Source organism: Armigeres subalbatus, chromosome 2 (assembly GCF_024139115.2).
Source record: "Armigeres subalbatus isolate Guangzhou_Male chromosome 2, GZ_Asu_2, whole genome shotgun sequence".
NCBI lineage: Eukaryota > Metazoa > Arthropoda > Insecta > Diptera > Culicidae > Armigeres > Armigeres subalbatus.
The window spans coordinates 132,540,166-132,559,382 of NC_085140.1; the positions used below are offsets into that span (position 1 = coordinate 132,540,166).

Sequence of the window (19,217 nt, forward strand, 5' to 3'; positions counted from 1 at the left end):
GACCTGTTGTCGGAGATGCTATAGATGTCTTAAGGTGATGACCATACCGCAGGAGTCGCCAATCTAACTTTTGATTCCATATGGTCGATAGATGAACTCAGTATGAAGAGATTTTCGAAAACTTGTGCTAGATTGAACGCAGGTTTATCCAACAGGTAACTAGACTGAACAGAACGCCTGGTAACAGACGAAAACAATATAAAATCAGAACACTTTATTAAAGTTTTCGACGGCAGCATTTTCAAACTTGCGGTGCTGCAAGAAACGACCAGGAAATAGATGGAGCGGGTTAGCCGACGTTGTTGGAATGGGAGAGGTGTGTTGCCCTCTCCTAGCTGATCTTATTGGAAACCATGGTTAAGGTTGAAAAAGGGTGCTTAGAATCCGGGTTAAGGTTCCCGGGTTGCCTGGTCATTTGGGGTGGGAGCTTACAGCCTTGGGAGAATTCAAGGAAAGCCCGAGCGCCTCGAGTTAAGGGTATTATACCGAGCTTATCCTTGTTGAAGCCGTTTGGATTGGATGTTCCTATATAAGTCCCCATCTTTGAGGAAACAGATGAAGGCAGTGATGCTGGGTGCATCATTTGAAAGCGCGTTCATGATACTGGCAGGTATCCCCAGGAACCTGGAGTTTGGGACATTGGCATATATAATGTTTCACAATGTTGTAGACCCCGCAAACCTCGCAGATAGTCCGGAAGGAGCTCCCCCCAAAGCTGTGTTAGAGCCGCGTGTGTCCTGTTCGGAGCCGAGAGATGATTTCTTGGTCCTTTATTTTGCCCAGGTTCGTGCGTTGATTCTCCGCAGCTGTCCGGTTGTGCAAGCTCTTCATGACATTTCCCAGTTTCTCGCACTGTCTTTCTTATTCAGGTTTTTACACAGGGACAGTTGACCCATATCGCTGAACTTGATAACTGATTCCGATAACAAAATGATCGGCCGTGGTGTTGCCAGACACTCCGCAGTGCCCCGGGATCCAGGCAAAGGTCGTATTCGGGAGCATATTTGCTAGGATACCTTGGATCCAGGGGTGTTTAGGCGTTTCGCTCTGGAGTGCGGAGATAACACTAGCAGAGTCGGATAGGACGAGGATGGGCTTCGTGGACGGGTAGGTGGCGGCGATGAGAGCTGCAGCTGCTTCGGCCGAAAAAATGGTACAGATGTCCGGGAGACTATCCGAGATAGTCATGTTGGTCCCAGTGACCCTGAGGCCTACTCCACGGCCTGAAACGGACCCATCCGAGTTTTTGTGATCGTAAATTATTGAATTCTCTATTTAAAAGCTCGGCCACCAAACTTCTGAGAGCCAAGGACATGCCAATGGACTCGCGCCACTACTGGGAGGAGACCAACGCTGGCCATAGCGTGCAGTACCCGGTCTCCTTCAATAAGAAGGGGGATCCTTTATTTTCCGGAAGTTACGGCGACTTTGCGGCATATGGCCGCTCGCACACGATGGCTAAATAGCAAGAAGCCTGCATCGGCACAGGCAGACTCAGCTGGTGTAGAGGATAGCAACCCGAATGCGACTCGAACGTATGAGTTGAAGCTCGGCAACAGAGTTTCAATAAGGTTACGGTGGGCGATACACTTAAATTCCAAGCCGTAGAAGAAGCGGCTATCAATGATAGCTTGCGCGATCCTTAACCGGAGCATTATGTTATTGATTCGGTGCGGTTTGGATTGAATCCGAACCAGATTAACTGTTGTCTTACCAGTGGCGCCGGGAGTGGGTGGGACAAGTAGGACATGTCCTAAGCATGGAAATACCTGGGTAGGATAGTCGAAGCATTATCCTACCCATGATTATAATAAAAACATATTATATGGATAACTAAAAGATCCGATACTGTTTCAATTTCTAGATTAAAAAAAATTCTTTTAAACGTTTCAAAGTTAATTAGAGGTTAAACTGACAATCGTGAAGGTTTTCGGGATTATAATAGAGAAATCTATTCCAAAAGGCACTTCAGAGTCTCTGAGGATTTTTTCTATTCCAAAAAGTGTTCATTGATATATTTAGATTTTCCTACAAAGTCTTGAATTTTCTAATAGTTTTTGTTCTTCCATAAAATTGTAGGAAATTTGATGGAATATCATAAAATAGACAGAGCGACAGGCGAATTCAACAAAAGCTGAATATCTAAACAAGGATATAGCCTGTATTTTGAATGAAAAACAACTTATGTGTTTTCTTTCTCCAACGTTTCGATCCTTAATAGGACGTTTTCAAGGATTCGAAATTTTGGTTGTTTTTTCGTCAAGTATAGTTTTGTAACTTTTAACCGTCATTCCTTGTTTCGTTTTTCGTTCCTTTTTCCTGAAGAACTTTGAATATTTTTTTTTAATTTGTCAGGATTCGGACCGCTTATTACTATTATTGCGCGCTTTTTTTTCTCAAAATAGCATAGATTAACTTGTACTTGTCAGTGGTTGACTAATCAGGTTTAATGTAAATTGCGTTCGATCCAACTGAATAGAGGTTGGAATTTACCACCTATTCTGGATGTACGCGTTTAGGCAGCACTCTAATATGGATCAATAACGTTGCCTGTCAGTTGGATACCCGCAATACAACGGAAAGGAAATTTCTGTAGGGTAGATAAACAGAAGTGTACCACATCGAGGATTCACTTAAAAAAGTGATGCAGTCTATGCCACATTATGTAATTTATTCTTTGTCGGACCTTTTGTCTATAAGTGACCTCCTGTCTCTAGCGACTGCACTAAACGGCCGAGCTCGTCTCCAAAAATTGAAAAACTAAGCAAGGATATGGGAGAAAATTTCCAGAAATATGCAAAAAATAAGTACTCTGAGGCTTCTTCGAGTTTATTGAAATCTGTAGGAATCACAAATACATCTACATTTGCATGAAATCTTAGAAGTTAGAAAAAAACGTCTAAAATTCGGAGTAATATTATTCTTAAGATTTCTGAAAACCAATAAATGCTACTGTACTGTACAACTACTAGTACTGAACACACTGAAAGATTCTTGGACGATAATAAAGTTTACTGGTAGATCGTAGCGTTGTTTCAAAGATTTCTAAAGGCTCAAATTCCTAGAAGTTTGTGATAGTTGCTTGATTCATATTCTTTAAAATTTACAGAAAACCACAATCAATTATGTAATTTCGCAAAGATGTTTGAGGACGTACTTCTCCGAAATGTTCTATAAACTCTGGATATGTAATGATTGTCTTAATAGTCATAGAGAGTTTTATAACTTATCTGTAGATGTCCGGAAAAATCTTCTGATATCCAAGAGGATTACCGGAAAGTCCCAAACTCTCTAAAAGTATTCTATAGATTTGATAATACAATTTTTGTCCTACCCACGTCTCGGAACGTGGACGCGCCTCTGTGTCTTACAATTAACTTTGACTTCGCGAAAGTGTGGTAGGAATGAGAGGCTCCGGTCTATGGAAGCTCTCCCAACATGACGCTTGGTCCGGACAACTGGTGCCTACAACGGTAGACATATCCTCTGACACACTTACTGGTGGTTACTTACCGAGACTAGTAACAGTGACTTTCATTCACTGCCCGAGCCATCCCCAGAAAGGATGTACGGCAAAGACGGACGCTTCGATAATTTAATTATTCTCAAATGGCCCTCGCATACTTCAACACCTTTCAAACCATTTTCACACTTGTCGCTGCCTAGCGATAACATTCAGACTCCGTTTCTTTCCCATCTGCTTTCTCACACACGCTGCTCCCTTCCTCTATACGAGCAGCATCAAGACCGATATGCCAATAAAATTAAATTTAATATTATCTATTTCTTGCAATTTGCCATTATTATGAAATTCAATAGTGATCAACAGCGTTTTAGTCTCTGTCGGATGCAATTTGTTGCAAGAAAATCGGTTAAGGGTTTCTATGTGAAAATTTGGCTAATGTTTTTTATGGCATTTTGTGCACACACACACATACACACACATACATTTGTTCAGCTCATCGAGCTGAGTCGAATGGTATATAACACTATGGGTCTCCGGGACTTCTATCAAAAGTTCGAATTTGGAGTGAAATGATAGCCTTTCGGTACAACTTAGTTGTACGAGAAAGGCAAAAGGAGGTTGCCGGAAAATCCCCAGTCCTGTTGAAGAGCTTGGAGATACCCAAGAATACCAGGTCAGCGTGTTTGCCCTCATTGTAAGCGTTTTGCAAAACGTCACCCAAGTTTGCAAAGTATGTGCCAGTACCGTACCCTGGGCGGAACGCGTGCTGCCAGAATCCGAGTCTACCTTCTGCTTCTAGTTTGTCGCACAGCCGCCGGTTCACCATCCTCTCGACGACTTTGGACACACAAGAGGTCTGCGAGATCGGCCGGTACTTCGTGAGATCCCTTGAGGAGATTTTGTTCTTAGGAATGGGTATGGAATGGGAATGGAGTAGCCGTTCACCAATGCTACCCCGGCAAAGTACTCCCCAAGTGTGTTGGCTACCTCAGTGTGATCGGTAATGGTACTACCAGGTGTCAAGGTGGATGGGAGAAGATCTTTGCTTGCCACAAAGCGCGTTGACTTTCTCCCTGAGTTCAGCAGCGGGTTGAGCCGGATTGACCGAATCGAGGAAATCCTCCTACTGTTTTCTCTTGGCTTCAAATATTATTGACCTGCATTCATAGTCCTTCTCTTTGTAGGCTTGAAAAGCATTTACTTTATCAGGAGTACCAACGGGAAGTATCCGTAGTGCTCGAAGGGCCTTTCTTCTCGCTTAAACCACCCGATGCGTTTTATCTGACCACCAGCGTAGGGTCAAAGACCCAATAGTGGAGGAACTAAGCCAGTCTCAACACTATTCACTTAATTTCACACAATATATGAATTATCAAGCTTACCTCATGGATGCATCCGGTAGCTATTGGCATCTATTTTACATCCATAGTGTTTCCATTACAGTAAAATTCGTCGCTGTGCTCTAAAATACCTCCAATTACTGGTACACTGTGCCAATAGTTGCGATCTTTATTATTTTTTGTCCCCATAGTCGCGAATCCCATTGTTTTCATATGGGACTCGCAACTATAGGAACGCTACCGCAACTATTGGTACAAAGGCAATCAAATACTAATGAAAATTAATGATACTTTACCAGTTTCGAGTAATTCCGAAGATGTTTTCTGAAAATGTGTGTTATGACACGTAATGTTATTGAACAACAATGTGGGTTGCTGCGATTAATTCGTATTTTCTGCGTAGAATACAATACCGCAACTATAGGTACACCAACAACTATCGGATCATTTGCCCTAGTGCCTTTCGTCCAGGCTGGTGCTGGTGCTGATTTGCGGGATGCAGGCAATGGCGACATCCAGGAGGGTTTGAACGAGGGTTGTGGACGTGTCTCGTTCAAATGTAGGTTGGAGGTGGAGGCCAAATCAGCAGCATCGTAACGCTATCTTGGCCTCCGGGTGATGTCCGGTGGCGAGGTGACAAAAATCGGATAGTGGTTGCTGTCGAATAAGTCTGTAGACTCTTCCCACTTGAGAGCGGAAAGAATAGACCGACTGGCGGCAGTCAATGGCAGTGGCTGAGTGGCCATTAAAAAGCTGGGCGAGCCTTTTCTTACCTTTCTTATGATGCCCGGTAGATTGCCACAGGGTAAGTAAACGTTTACCACGCTAACTGGACAACTACCTCGGGGACGGAATCCGACAGCTGGGAGGTCTTCGAACTGGAGTACATCGAACGGGACATCCCTATCGCCACGGAATGTCGGATATTAGAACCTACCTTAATAGTCCACTTGTACTTCCTCCAAGGGAGCGATCCATGGAGTCGAGTACAACACGATTGACCAGCTGCAGGCCAATTATTCATGGCTGGCTCCCGTTCATTAACAATTCCAGATTGGGAAGGCTATTTCAGAAGGCGTTGATGTTCCACTGGAGACAGAAATTCACCTCCAGCGGAAGTGTGGAAGTATTGCACTGTTCTAGGGCAAACTTATAAATAAATCGATCATTTCTAGGGGTGTTTTTGATTTTTCGTATGGTGACGGCATCGATCTAACAATGCTTTAGCAATTGTGGCTTATAAATATATGTGTCATTAGACATGATTTAGTTGCATCCATTGACAATCTTTTGAGGGCATGCTAAAACGGTTTTGGAGCCATTGAATATTCAGCTTTGTTTATTTTTATGTATAAGTTTTACAATAAAAGTAGGAACAGCTGATCCTCAATCAATAAACGATTCTAAAAATGTATGAGCTGACAATTATTTTGGTTGTTAGAATGCACATGTTCATATATATCGTTGAAAAAATCCTGAATTATTGTTGAGTCAAATGCGGGTCAATATGATTCAAACCACCAAGCCAAAGTGTTAGCTTTGTTAACACCGTATAAGAAAAAGAAAGTTTATCTTATTTGTATCTATTAGAAATAGAGGTGTGCGCCGCCGTCGCCGACATTTTGGCATCGGTGCGCCGCCGTTTGAAATTGATCACGCCACTGTTTCATAATTTTCCACGCCAATTCAAATTTGAAAATCCAAAGATTCAGATCACGTTGAAACTCTTGGAACTTTTTCGTGAAAATACCAATGATTTCCTTGAAAATTCCATACGATTTCCCGTCGAAATTTCGAAAAGATCTTCGTTAAAACTGAAAAAACTTCGTGTGGAAATCCTTAGGATTCCCTGTTTGACTGAAAAAGTCGGTTGCCGAAAAGTGAAAAAAATTGACCAAAAATGCCCTTTGGCCCAAATGATCGTCTTGCAGAAATGGCAATTAGGCTGAAATACACATTCGGCCAAAAATATCATTTTGCCAAAAAGTCTTTCAGCCTAATAGGTCATTTGGCAAAACAAGCCGTTTACCCCAAAAAGTTGTTTTGCTTAAAAGTCATTTTCGAGCCATTTCTACCAAGCTATTTCTTCGAAAAATGATGTTTCCGGTCAGTTAATCTATTCGGTCAAACGACTTTTTCGGCCAAACGGCCTTTTCGGCTAAACAACATTTTTAGTCAAGTAACCTGACAGAAGAAACAACAAGCCAAGTTTGGCCGAATGTTCCTTTCGGCTGTATGTCGCTTTTGGCCAAATGACATTTCCGGTCAAACCGATTTCGATCTGACAACCGTTTCGGACAAACGTTCGATTCGGCAAAAAGAAATTTGGCTAGATGACTTTCGGCAAAATGTGTTAATCGGTCAAGTGGCTTCCAAACAAACAACGGTCAAACAACGCCGAGGTCATTTAGTCGAACAAACCATTAGGCCAAAACCCATCTGGTCGAAAATGTCATTTAGCCAAAATAGACATAAGGCCATAAATGTCGTTCGACCGAGCTGCTCATTTGGCTGAGGATGTCGTTTGCCCAGATATGCAATTTGACCGAAAATACCATTTGTCAAAATGGTTCTTTGGTCGAAAAGGTCATTTGGCAGGAAAGGTTCTTTGGCCGAAATGGTCGTTTGGCAGAAAGAACATTTGGCCGCAAATGTAATTTGGCCAAACGGGTGGACATTTTTGACCATATAATACCTGTTCAGTAATTGACAATTGGTCGAATGACATTTTGGCCCAAATGTACCTTTCTGTCAAACAACTATTTCGGCCAAACGGCATTTTCTGCCTGATGACCTATTAGATCAAAAGACTTGTTAGGGCAAACAGCAAACGACCAAATCATCTGTTCGGCCGTATGTCGCTTTGGCCAAATGAAATTTTCGTTCAACATATTTTCGATGCATCACCCAAACGATCATTTCGGCTAAATGCAATTCGGTGAAATGACTTTTGGTTCGACGTGAAATTCAGCCACATGTCTATCCGCCAAAATATTTTCAGCCAAACAACCCTTTCTCTTTTTAATAATTTCTTATGTAATATCAGAAGAATTTGTTATGAACAATACAATGAATTTTCCGTAAAAAGCCAAAGAAATTTCTTCAATATTCCGTTGAAATACAGAACAGATTTCCGTGAAAATATTTTTTTGCAGATATACTGAAGAAATTTAGTGGAAAATCCTGAAAATACTTAGTAGAAATTCCAAAGAAATTCGAAATAATTCCGTGCAAATTTAAATGAATTTTCTATTTTTCCGATGAAATCCAAACATTTTTTGGTTGAAATCCACATTTTGAACAATCTCCCACGGAAATGAAGAATTTTCCGTGGAAATTCCGGAGAATTCTCGTGAAAATTCCAGAGAGTTTCCAGCGGATATTCTGAAGATTTTTTGGTGTGAATTTCGAAGAATGCTCAACAAGAACTCCCGTGGATATTCCGAACATTTACCTGTAGCAATTTGGAACAATTTCCCGTAAAAATTCTGAAGAATTGCTCATGAAAATTCCAATGAGTTATTATTATTATTTCAGACTAAGGCCGAAGTGGCCTGTGCGGTATGTAAGAGTCTTCTCCATTCGGCTCGGTCCATGGCAACACGTCGCCAGCCACGCAGTCTACGGAGGGTCCGCAAGTCATCTTCCACCTGATCGATCCACCTTGCCCGCTGCGCACCTCGCCTTCTTGTGCCCGTCGGATCGTTGTCGAGAACCATTTTCACCGGGTTATTGTCCGACATTCTGGCTACGTGCCCGGCCCACCGCAGTCGTCCGATTTTCGCGGTGTGAACGATGGATGGTTCTCCCAACAGCTGATGCAACTCGTGATTCATTCGCCTCCTCCATGTACCGTCCGCCATCTGCACCCCACCATAGATGGTACGCAGCACTTTCCTTTCGAAAACTCCGAGTGCGCGTTGATCCTCCACGAGCATCGTCCAGGTCTCGTGTCCGTAGAGGACTACCGGTCTAATGAGCGTTTTGTAGATGGTCAGTTTGGTACGGCGGCGAACTCTATTCGATCGAAGCGTCTTGCGGAGTCCAAAGTATGCACGATTTCCAGCCACTATACGCCTCCGAATTTCTCTGCTGGTATCATTTTCGGCAGTCACCAGTGAGCCCAAGTACACAAATTCTTCTACCACCTCGATTTCATCACCACCGATGCCAACTCGCGGTGGGTGGCTCACATTGTCTTCTCTTGAACCTCTTCCTATCATGTACTTCGTCTTCGACGTGTTGATGACTAGTCCGATCCGCTTGGCTTCCCTCTTCAGTCTGATGTAGGCTTCCTCCATCTTCTCAAAGTTACGTGCCATAATATCTATGTCGTCGGCGAAACCAAATAGCTGGACGGACTTATTGAAAATTGTACCACTCGTGTTAATCCCTGCTCTTCGTATTACCCCTTCCAAAGCGATGTTGAATAGCAGACACGAAAGACCATCACCTTGCCGTAACCCTCTGCGGGTTTCGAAGGGGCTCGAGAATGCCCTGAAACTCGAACTACGCACATCACCCGATCCATCGTCGCTTTGATCAACCGTGTCAGTTTATCCGGAAATCCGTTTTCGTGCATTAGCTGCCATAGCTGGTCCCGATCGATTGTATCATATGCGGCTTTGAAGTCGATGAATAGATGATGTGTGGGCACGTTGTATTCGCGGCACTTCTGCAGTACTTGGCGAATGGCGAACACCTGGTCCGTGGTGGAGCGTTCGCCCATAAAACCCGCCTGGTACTGCCTCACGAACTCCCTTGCAATTGGTGCTAGTCGACGGCATAAAATTTGGGAGAGTACCTTGTAGGCGGCGTTCAGCAATGTGATTGCGCGGTAGTTGCTACAATCCAGCTTATCGCCCTTTTTGTAGATGGGACACACGACACCTTCCATCCACTCCTGCGGCAAAACTTCCTCCTCCCAAATCTTGGTAATGACCCAGTGCAGCGCTCTAGCCAGTGCCTCACCACCGTGTTTAAATAGCTCTCCTGGTAGTTGGTCAACCCCAGGGGCTTTGTTGTTCTTCAGCCGGCCAATCTCCTCCTGGATTTCCTGGAGATCCGGGGCCGGTAGAATTATGTCCTGCGCGCGTTCCCCTAGGTCCATCACCATACCGCCATCTTCGTCTGCCACATCGCCATTCAGGTGCTCTTCGTAGTGCTGCTGCCACCTTTGGATCACCTCACGCTCGTCCGTAAGAAGGTTCCCGTTTATGTCCTTGCACATATCAGGCTGTGGCACGTGGCCCTTACGTGAACGGTTCAACTTCTCATAGAACTTTCGTGTGTTATTAGTGCGGTACAGTTGCTCCGTTTCTTCACGGTCTCGATCTTCCTGCTGACGCTTTTCCTCCGGAAAATCGAGTTTTGTCTGTTCCGCGCCTGTTTATATCGTGCCTCATTCGCCCTCGTGCGGTGTTGCAGCAATCTCGCCCATGCTGCATTCTTCTCTTCTACTAACTGCTCACATTCGCCGTCATACCAGTCGTTTCTCCGATCCGGGGCACCGTGCCAAGTGCAGCGGTTGCGGTGCTACCAATGACGGACCGAATATCTCTCCAGCCATCTTCAAGAGACGCTGCGCCTAGCTGCTCTTCCGTTGGGAGTGCCACTTCCAGCTGCTGCGCGTATTCTTGGGCTAGCCTACCGTCTTGTAGCCGCCCAATATTAAGCCGCGGCGTCCGACTTCGACGCGTGTTGTACACCGTCGAGAGTTTTGAGCGCAGGCAAACTGCAACGAGGTAGTGGTCGGATTCAATATTTGCACTGCGGTAAGTGCGGACGTTCGTGATGTCGGAGAAGAATTTACCGTCGATTAGAACGTGGTCGATTTGGTTTTCCGTTTCTTGGTTAGGTGATCTCCATGTGGCCTTGTGGATATTTTTGCGGGGAAAGAAGGTGCTTCGGACTACCATTCCGCGGGAGGCTGCGAAGTTTATGCATCGTTGGCCGTTGTCATTCGATACGGTGTGCAGACTATCCGGTCCGATGACCGGTCTATACATTTCCTCCCTTCCTACCTGCGCGTTCATGTCACCGATGACGATTTTGACGTCCCGCAGTGGGCATCCATCGTATGTCTGCTCCAGCTGTGCGTAGAACGATTCTTTCTCGTCGTCGGGTCTCCCTTCGTGTGGGCAGTGCACGTTGATGATGCTATAGTTGAAGAAACGGCCTTTAATCCTCAGCTTGCACATCCTTGCGTTGATTGGCTGCCACCCAATCACGCGTTGGCGCATCTTTCCCAGCACTATGAAGCCGGTTCCCAGCTCGTTGGTGGTGCCACAGCTTTGGTAGAAGGTAGCCGCCCGATGCCCGCTTTTCCACACTTTCTGTCCTGTCCAGCAAATCTCCTGCAGCGCCACGACGTCGAAGTTGCGGGATGTAATTCATCGTAGATCATCCTGTCGCAACCTGCGAAACCTAGCGACTTGCAGTTCCATGTTCCAAGCTTCCAATCGTGATCCTTTATTCGTCGCCTAGGTCTTTGCCGATTATATCGAGTCGCATTATCTCTTATATTGTTCGTAATTATTGGTTTTCCAGGCGGCTTATTGGGCCTGCGCAAACCTCCTGTCTCGCCGGAGGGCCGTCGTGTCAGGGCTGTTTAGCGTCCCACCTAACACCAGGACTTGGGCTTGTGCGCTTTGAGCGGCACACGGTCGCTTTGGCGGAGCCTACTTGCGGATACATGCAGCTTTTTATAGAGGTTTAACAGGGCCCACTGTCAAACCCCACCACATCCTAGGCAGGCGCCACAACTCGCAGATGGCCTGGGGAGGGATCGTCAAGCCCTTGGACAAAGTCCCTGCTGCCCCCGATGAGTTTTCCGCGAATATTCCAAACAATTTCCCTTAGGAATTCCAAAAAGCTTCCCTTGTTGATTTCATAGGAACTTGATAGTATTTCCCAAGATAGGTAAATTCGAAAACAATTCCCAAATGAACATTTTTATAGTTACTTTTTTATTTTCATATTTTCCTGTGACATTCAAAATATTTTCCCGTCAAGACTAGAAAATGTCCCAGAAAATGCAGGAAAAAATCTATAAGAAACGAGAGTAATAAAAAAAAATTATCACGCCAATCCACGCCGCCGCAAATGCTGGCTAAAATGGCTTTCAGCCAAAAGATATTTTAGTTACAAGATAAAGATTGTCGCTTTGGTTCCCGAACTTATTGGGTATCGAACTGTCAAATAGTATGCATTTTTCCTTCATTGATATTTAGCATCCCATCCTCGCCAGCAAAAGATGTTCCGGACAGCGACGACAGCGACAATCTTTATCTTGTAACAAAAATATCTATTTTTCGGCCTGACACCGAAAACGCCGCCGACCAAAATTCTAACACCGTCGCCGATTTTTGGACCAGCGCATTCCATTAGAAACTGACATTGTTCGTATTTCAATTTAAACATGATATACACTACGAAAAAGCGCAAGTTAACATGGGAACAGTGATCTTTTATCCACTGAATGAAAAACCAACCTTTCCTTAAAAATAAGACGCGATCCGGATCGAAGGGTGGAACACATTAATTAGTGTTACTATTATTCTAGCACAACAATCCATTGTTTTATTTTTATTTGCAACCTGCCTACCTTAACCAATCACAATCAAGAACTAGTTCTCTGCAAATCGTTTTACTATACGACATCGCAAGTCACAACAATCGATCCAGATGTTAAAAATCGCGCATACCTCCCCATCAGCGTTCTACTACACTACTGCATTGACTTTGCCACCAAAGTGTACCAAAGTGTAGGACTTGACATTTGCGATCCTGGCTGCCTGCCCGCCCGCATTCGCCGGTTTCGCTGCGCTCCCAAAGGTTGCGATCTGACCGCGCACATGCACATGATCTACCAGCCAATTGTATAACTATTTAGGACCCTCTCTCGGTGCCTAGACTAATAAAATAATACCAAATCGTGACATCGAACGCCTTCACGCTGCGCGCAGTTCGGTGCGGGCAGACGAGAAGTCACTACCAACTGACGACTGCCACTGACTCAGCCGCCGAGACAGGGTTTCGATGCCTAGTAGTTGTAAGGTTCTGCGGTTTGTTGGCGTGGTTCGGAACACGGAGCGAGCGGTTAACCGATGGATCAAACTGTGATGTGGGACTGGTTATGGCGATCCCCGATCGAGGAAGTTCAATCGGTAAATCAATTACAAAGTTGGTACTTAGTTTCCAATCAGACTATCCATTGCGCAAGGGCGTGGGATTACCATACTGAAGGTGGTGAGTTTAAATCGCCCGCAGAAATCGGAAATGATACTGACTTTGAACAGTTTTAAAATAATGAGAGGCAAGCAAAAAGTGTATTTATGTTTTATAGTTTTGATAAAATGAGCAGCAATGGTTTATTGCCACCGGGTTCGGCTTTCACGGACAGTCTAGAGGTCGATCTACGAAGCCATTCAAAAAGTGCACATAAATTGTTGTTTCTGATCTCAGGTTAATCAAAGCCATTGTCAAATATGCTTAGTTAATAAAACACTTAACCATACTCATTTTCATTTGATCCATCGTCCTTTTTTGTAAATTGTACGACAGATCAAAAATCGTCGAAAGAGGATGAAGATGAAGGAATTATAACTTTATAATAGGAATTTTGCATTGAACGAAATTAATCCTACCGATTGTACATGTCTTCATGGGCAAGCAATTAACCACTACCACATAATAAATCATACCATCATTAGTCTTTGAAACGCCAACAAACTTAATTAGATGTAGAACCATTTACGCAAGGTCACCGAGCGAACTAAACACGCCCAGTTTCACCAATTCGCCAATTAACACCCGTCTCCTTGTAATGGGCTGTTCGCCATCGCGTCTAACCTGCCCGAAGACTTGCTAATTAGATATGCTCACGAAAAAAAAAATCCGCATACCTCTATACCCATATTGGGATGTCGGTTCCACACTGCCCTGCACAAGATCGCTCGCAATTTGAGCGTAAAACCAACAAAATCAAATCAGCTCCGATGCAAATGGTTTGACGAGCCTGATGGGGTGTAGCTGCACCGCGATATCGTCCACCTTGCGCGATGGCATTACAGCAATAATGAAACGATGACGGACGGTGACGGCCGCGATATATTGCGACCAACCAATTCCTACAACAACAACGTACGTGTTTGTGTTTGTAGAGCTGCCCAAGTTCAATGAGCCGCAAAACGCACCATCAACATCGCGATAAAATACACAAAAATTTGCGCTTAACAACGTAGCAAAATGTGCCATAAAAGTCGCCTAAAACCATGGTGCGTTGTTCGAGCACATACAAAAGCATTCATTATACATACCAAATAGAGTTTTGTCCAGCGTCGTCGGATCACTGTGCTGATCCGATGGAAATTCATCGAAACACAATCGGTCGACCAATTTCGCTCAAATTGTTTGGCGTAAACAAAATAGCGAGCTCGCAGCGCTTTGCTTGAAATAGTTATACGAAATTCCGTTGGGTAAACATTTTGCTTGCCCTTTTGGATTCACCCATCAACTACCCACGATTCTGAATCCGAGGAATGCTTTCAACTAACCACAGCTTAATTTCATGCGTGTTGTTTATAACTTAATTAAATAATATTTTAACGATTGCTTTTTTCTCTCTGTTCTTCTTCGTTGCAGGTAAATGGAGCTTAAACGACGTACTACCTACCTTTTGAATAAAGCTGTATCTGCGCATCGTATCGAAACTTTGAAGAATTAGTCGGCTGTCACGGCACGATGGCGGCAGGTTGGTTATTAAAGAGTTTTGTTGAGTTTGCGCTATTGCTAATTGATCGGCCGAATCTGTGACAAAAACGATCGCCGTGCAATTTATTTGGCAAGGCAAAAAAAAATCTTTAGTCGATCTATGGTCGATCCGGGCTAAATGAAGAAGCAAACGCAAATTTCCGTCTAACACAATGCACCTAACGTTCCAAGAATGAACCGTATTTGTATTGCCGGAAAGCCATGCTCTAGCATAGTTTGCTATAATTCATTTCGTTTCACTGAATCATTTGAAATAAAAGATATTTTAGTTACTAGATAAAGATTGTCGCTGTCGTCGCTGTCCGGAACATCTTTTGCTGGCGAGGATAGGGGAGCTAAATGTCAAAGAAGGAAAATCCATACGATTTGACAGGTATGTACCACACATGTTTCGGACAGCAGAACAAAGGGAACCGAAGCGACAATCTTTATCTAGTAACTAAAATATCTTTTTTTGAAATCAATAAATTAGTCAAGAACAAAGAATTTCCGAAGCATGTCGAGATACAAAGACATCGGTAAGAAAGTAATCGATATGCAGAAAGCAAACATGTAAATGAATTCAAGGAACCACAAAAAAAATCATCAACATGGGCAAAGATATCGAGAAATCGAACATTGACATGATAAGAGTCGACTGCACTCCCTGATCAATATTCAATCGGAAAGTGAACAGTGCAGAGCTGACCATGTTCTTTCCTGAAATCAACTGACAAATAAGAGAGATGGCCATTATTGCTTTTAGCAGGGACAAATCTAATTCGAGAAATACAAAACGATGTTTCTTGACTAAATGTAACAGTAAATACGTCGCAGTCTCGCAGTAGTACCATTACTTTCCATGGATTACCTCCCACCGGAAGCTTTCTAATTCCGCATAAAAACCATTTGACACCAAAATTAACAACCTTCGGTTACTGCTACGAAGGTTCGCAGTACCGTCGTTATCGTCTGGTTTCACGGAAGCACCCAACATCTTCTCGTTGAATTAACAATGCTGTTTGCTCGTTCGCTCAGTGACCGTGAAAAGTTGCGGTGAAATTATCCGGAGCCGCGCTCTCGTGCCCTTCCTGGGGTAGAATAAAAACAATACGTTGAGCACTGTTCTGTGCGTTACTGGCTGCCACCACCTCTAACCGGTTTGCTTGACACGAAACAGACTACACCTACTTACCATCAGGATCTGACATGAATGATGGAGTTTGAGAGAAAATGGTAGGGAACCAAAAAAATGTAGCATAACGAGAACAACATAATGAATAGAGTAAATATAACAGCACGATGACAAAAACAAAATCCGCGCTGTGTTTCTTGGGGCGAGCGGCTTAAGAAAGTTGGTATGTTCTTTTAAATAAGGTAGGAAAAAACTATTCATTAGAATACTTTTTACCTTATCAAATCATAATGTCAGTCGAGATTGAGTATTCAACCTATCTCTCAAGAAGAAGCGTTTTATAGTACTCACATGTCTTGTATATTGTGAAGACAACAATCAATTAACAATTTACATGATTACATTTTGCATAACTAACATACAATTGTAGAAAAACAGTTCAGAACGTGGACGCTGGCCTATTAATTTGGTCAACGCGAACAGTAAGCTTCTCGGTTTAGTACATCCTTGTTCTTAACGCGGTTTTATTTTAGTAGATTCAGTCCTCCGCCTTTAATGCAATTTTGACTCCTAGTAAAAATCCACAAAAAACAAAGAAAATTCAGGTGATATTATAAAACCTGTGTATGATTAGTTGACCTTCTGCTTATTGGTTAAATATAATATTACATCCCCCAATGGGACATTGGCGCCCCGCTGCTTAGTATTCGTTCAGCACTGCCACAGTTATTAACTGCGAGGTTTCTAAGCCAAGCTACCATTTTTGCATTCGTATATCATGAGGCTAACACGATGATTCTTTTATGCCCAGGGAAGTCGAGACAATTTCCAAACCGAAAATTTCCTACACAAACCGTAATTTCTTGTCAAACTTATATGTTCACAGTGTAACTAATAACAGTAATACAATCAGTTTGTGAAGCTTGGGAAATGTAAGCTTGAAACCAATAATCGCATCATAATTTTTGAAAAGGGTCATTCATTAATAACTTATAGGCATACTTATTAACTATTTGAATAATAAATATTATAAATAATATTGTATCAATCCAAAAGAGAATGAAAAAGTCTCACACCTATCATCTCTGTATACATATACGATATGTAGCATAACGTGAGATACTTTTTCCGCAAGCTGTCATGATAAAGCACTGCTTCGGAGGGCTGTGCTCCATGATAAATTTCTTTTAAAAAGCTCTAAACGCAGGGAGCACTGGTTCTAATGATGCATTTCATCTTGTTCTTCTCAGCTGTGCGGTCCCCAACACAAAATGAGCGAGAACAAAGCAAAAATCATCACTTCTCGGTGGGGCGCTATCTATCCGATTTTCGCACTTGTATACAAGTCTTATAAATGTGTTTTCATTGCTTGTTATGATTCTGAACAGTTTTGTCTTTCTTTTGTCGTTGCTCGTTATTTATTGAGAGCGATATCGGCAAACCCTGGTCATGGATTTAGTGATGGTTTTCATTTTTTCGGCGGGGATTTTTTGGCTTTGCAGTCACTTTAGCAATGAAAACGAAAGTTTGTTTCTTTGCCCGACGTTTCAATGGGCTATGCCATCTTTTTCAAGTGTTAGAAGGGAACGTTTTTCGTCTGGTGGAAAACGTTTCCTTCTAACCCTTGAAAAAGATAGCAAAGCCCATTGAAATGTTGGGCAAAGCAACACACTTTCGTTTTCATTGGTAAAGTGACTGCAAAGCCGAAAAATCCTTGGTGCTAAGACATTGTCGCTTCACAGATTAATAGTCATCGAGTACTGAAAAGTTCATTATTCAATGCGAGGTTTCTAAAATAAGTTAACATTTATGCATTCACATATCATGAGATGATACTCCACGATCAGGAAGTCGAAAAAACTTCCTGCCAATTTGGGAATGGAAACCAGTCGCCATGCCTTGTATCTGCGCACCTTACCGATGAACGAATCATCGTCTGTATCACATAAACGTTGAAAATGATAATGAATCAACCAACGTGTTATCATAGCCCTGAATGAAAGTATTTCGCCCGTAGATGCGCATGAAAATTTCTATTTCGCTAGAAGTCATATACGAAAAGTCCATCGTTACGCTGGTTGATCCGTAAGTCTATACTCCAAGAAGCTCTTGGATGACCTTCAAACATTGTAAATGATGATAAACCACCTAGCGTGCTTCTATGGATCAGAATCGAGCTACCTCGCTAGAAGCCACAAGTGAGAAGTCCATCGTTGTGCTGGTTGACCCGTAGGTCTATTCTTCAAGGAGTTCTTGGATGACATTCAAACCTTGTAAAAGATTATAAGACACACAACATTCAAACCTTCTAAATGATGATAAAACACCTAACGTAATACTGTGGTCCAGAATTGGACTACTCAGCTAGAAGTCACTCATGACAAGTGCATCATTACGCTGGTTGATGTGAAGTACTATACTCCAAAGAGCTCTTGTATTGCCTTCAAGAAGTTCTTGGATTACCTAAACTCACTATAAGGCTGATCTGGCCCTTATAATTGTTCATTCATTTATTTAGATAACACTGAATCAACAATTTGACGCCACAATGCACGGTTCGAGGCCGCATCTCTCCATCCTCGGATACGCCCCACGCTCGCCAAGTCGTTTTGCACCTGGTCTGCCCATCTCGCTCGCTGCGCTCCACGCCGTCTCGTACCTGCCGGATCGGAAGCGAACACCATCTTTGCAGGGTTGCTGTCCGGCATTCTTGCAACATTCCTGCCCATCGTACCCTTCCGGCTTTAGCTACCTTCTGGATACTCGGTTCGCCGTAGAGTTGGGCGAGCTCATGGTTCATTCTTCGCCGCCACACACCGTCTTCTTGCACACCGCCAAAGATGGTCCTAAGCACCCGTCTCTCGAATACTCCGAGTGCTTGCAAGTCCTCCTCGAGCATTGTCCATGTTTCATGTCCGTAGAGGACAACCGGTCTTATAAGCGTCTTGTACATGACACATTTGGTGCGGTGGCGAATCTTTTTCGACCGTAGTTTTTTCTGGAGCCCGTAGTAGGCCCGACTTCCACAGATGATGCGCCTTCGTATTTCACGACTAACGTTGTTGTCAGCCGTTATCAGGGATCCGAGGTAGACGATTTGTGATTCTGACTGCAGTGGTGATCTCCAGGTGTACCGATACGGGAGGCTGTGTTGGAAGTAGGTGCTGCGAATGGCCATATTCTTGGAGGCGGCGAAATCAATTAGTTGCAGGCCGTTTTCAATCGTCAGCCGGTGAGCGCTGAACTTTCCAATAGTCGGTCTATACTCCTCCTCTTGGCCAACCTGAGCGTTCAAATCTCCTATGATGATTTTGACGTCGTGGGTTGGGCAGCTGTCGTACTCACGTTCCAGCTGCGCGTAGAATGCGTCCTTATCATCATCAGTGCTTCCGGAGTGTGGGCTATGGACGTTGATTATGCTGAAGTTGAAGAACCGGCCTTTGATCCTCAACCCGCACATTCGCTCATTGATCGGCCACCACCCGATCACGCGCCTTTGCATTTCGCCCATCACTATGAAAGC

The 19,217-nt window shown here is 43.6% G+C and overlaps 1 protein-coding gene across 2 annotated transcripts in view; it reads left to right on the top strand.

Annotated features, from left to right (window-relative positions):
* Positions 1 to 19,217, top strand: part of LOC134210861 (uncharacterized) — a 537,480-nt gene that overhangs the window by 36,250 nt on the left and 482,013 nt on the right. The window lies entirely within an intron of this gene.